Below are 2,826 nucleotides of genomic sequence, written 5' to 3' on the forward strand. Positions count from 1 at the left end.
GCACTCCCACATATGTATAGAGACATGTGATGTGTGTTTTCCTTGATCAATGATGAAACCAATTTAAAATAATAGTGCACTCCCACATATGTATAGAGACATGTGATGTGTGTTTTCCTTGAGTAATGATGAAACCATGTTAAAATAGTAGTGCACTCCCACATATGTATAGAGACATGTGATGTGTGTTTTCCTTGAGTAATGATGAAACCAATTTAAAATAGTAGTGCACTCCCACATATGTATAGATACATGTGATGTGTGTTTTCCTTGAGTAACGATGAAACCATGTTAAAATAGTAATGTACTCTTATATATAGAGAGAGAGACATGTGATTGCAATTTTCTACGGAAAATTTTTATTGTATTAATACACACCCATATATTTATCGAGGCATTTGACTTGAGTTTCCAAGGGAATATGGACTTTTTGCATTAATAATACACAACCAACTATATATATATACAGTGATATGTGAGTTCAGTTTTCCATGTGAAATGTAGATAAATGCTTTAAAATAGTAATACACACGCACATGCGTATGGAGACATATGATTTGAGTTTTCCCTGATAAAAGTTGACAACAGTTTACCATATTAATACAGAACCACATATCCTTTAGAGACACATCATGTCAGTTTTACCTGAGAAATTTAGTAATGTTTTACACTGGAAATACACTTAAAAAATACACAGATATTCGTGATTTTAGTTTTCCCTATGAAATATTATGAACATTTTACAGTCTAGTAATATACACCCACATTCGTGAATAAACATGTGATTTCTCCATGGGAAATGTTGAGGCCTTTTTACAACAGATATACACACCCACATTTTTATAAAGATACGCTACTTCAGTTTTCCCAGGCAAATGTTGTGAACTTTCTGCGACGTCTCTGTTTAAATATAGACATATATATATATGTTGGCTTACGCTAGACTATTCCAGATGTCTTCACGACGTAAAAATAATTATATGAAACATACACGAGCAACCACAGACTCAGTTCAAAGCTGCTCACTGTGTTTTCTGCTCTGTATCCATAGTAAAACCCTTTATCTGAGCCATCAAGTATTACGTTTAATTAATAGTGTGGAAAGTAAAATTTGATTTTACCGAACAGTTATTCAATGGTATAAAACAGGAAAAATTATTTGGCGCTAAACTTTTAAGGAGCAAATTACCGTTTTACTATCATAAAATATTAACAACACCAGACTAGAAAGCCGTATGCATAACCCGCTTCAAAATTATTAAGGGTTAAATAACGAAACTAGGCTTAACATTCAAGCTATAAAACTACGTGTAAAGCCAGCTTCAAAATAACAATATTGAAGAATCAGAACATGACTTAACGTTTGAAATATGAAAACGTTTTCATTCATTTCCTGTCAAGTGAATTACAGCTGTGGTTCAGTACTTGTATGCTATTTTAAGCAGACTTTACTTTGATAACTAGCTTACTTTACATTCACGGTAAGTACATCTACATCAAGACAATGACAAAAAATACTCCCACATAGATAAGAATGAAGTAGAGAATGAATTGAAAGAGCGTAACAAAAAAAGTAAAGGTGGGAAGATGGGGGAGCGGATTAAACATGTACCGTAAACTCGATTCACTAAACCTGTCAGTCGTACACTGTTAGGCTTAACGCTCGTCAATTGTCAACGTCAAATTGTGTGGGCTGGTTTCGCCGAACCTAACAGCATAGACGGTCAAATTAGCCCCCATGAAGCTGCTATACGCTAAGACGTGACTTGTCCTTTGATGGATCTCCAGATGGCAGTCGAAACTCAGACTTTCCCGTGCGGCATGTTCAGGTTCATGGAGAGACTTGAGATCCCGTATGGAGTGTCCAAGCGAAAGGCAGTTGTTTAATTTCATGTATCCATAATTTGTATAATACGTTGCTTTACAAATCTCGTTCTTTGTTGATATTGCATAAATATTTACAGAATAACTTGTAGAAGTATAATTCTTGAAGTCCTCCTTATCATAGAAACCGAATTAATTTGAACAATGTGTTTTTTCTTTTAATTATCAAATAAGGCTGTTAATGAAAGTTCCGACTGACAACCTTCACATTTGAAGAAAATATTAGATTCGTGATAAAAATCAATGAATGGGATTTTCATTGTTGATAGTTCACTAAAATGGAAATAATTTCTCCATTTCTGAACAGGTTATTCACTTCTATTTTGCTTTTATGTGAACATAAAAAAAAAATGTTCCCGGTAGTTTTTGTGTGTATGAGAGTGAGAGAAAACTACTACATACAAAACAATTTCCTGTTAAAATAATGAAATATTCACCCTTTCAACGACAGAACACAGGAAGTAAACAATAATATTCTATGCAGTTTTACCGTTTCTAAAACCATAATCATACGTTAGAAGTCATAAATTTTGTGATAGAAAGTACTATTGAAATTAAGCAGATTTAGACAATTTTATGTATCGTTTAAAGGGAAATAATTTGACCTAAAACAATAAACAGAGAGAGAGATAATTTTGTAACTCTTTCATAACTTACAGTTCTCATTTAAGGCAACTAGTACAGAAATTAGTTGTTTTGTTTGTTTGTTGAATTTCGTGCAAAGCTACTTAAGAGCACTTGTCATTCCTAATTTTGAAGTGATAGTGATAGACTACAGGGTTTCTTTCGTTCTTTGTTGTTAAGCACAAAGCTATACAATGAGTTATCTGTGCTCTTCCCACTACGGGTATCAAAACCCGAGTTTTAGCATTATAAGCCTATAGACTACGGCTATGCCACTGGATTTGATTGTTTGTTTGTTTTGAATTTCGCGCAAAGCTA

This window comes from Limulus polyphemus, unplaced genomic scaffold (assembly GCF_000517525.1).
Source record: "Limulus polyphemus unplaced genomic scaffold, Limulus_polyphemus-2.1.2 Scaffold1049, whole genome shotgun sequence".
NCBI classification, from domain to species: domain Eukaryota; kingdom Metazoa; phylum Arthropoda; class Merostomata; order Xiphosura; family Limulidae; genus Limulus; species Limulus polyphemus.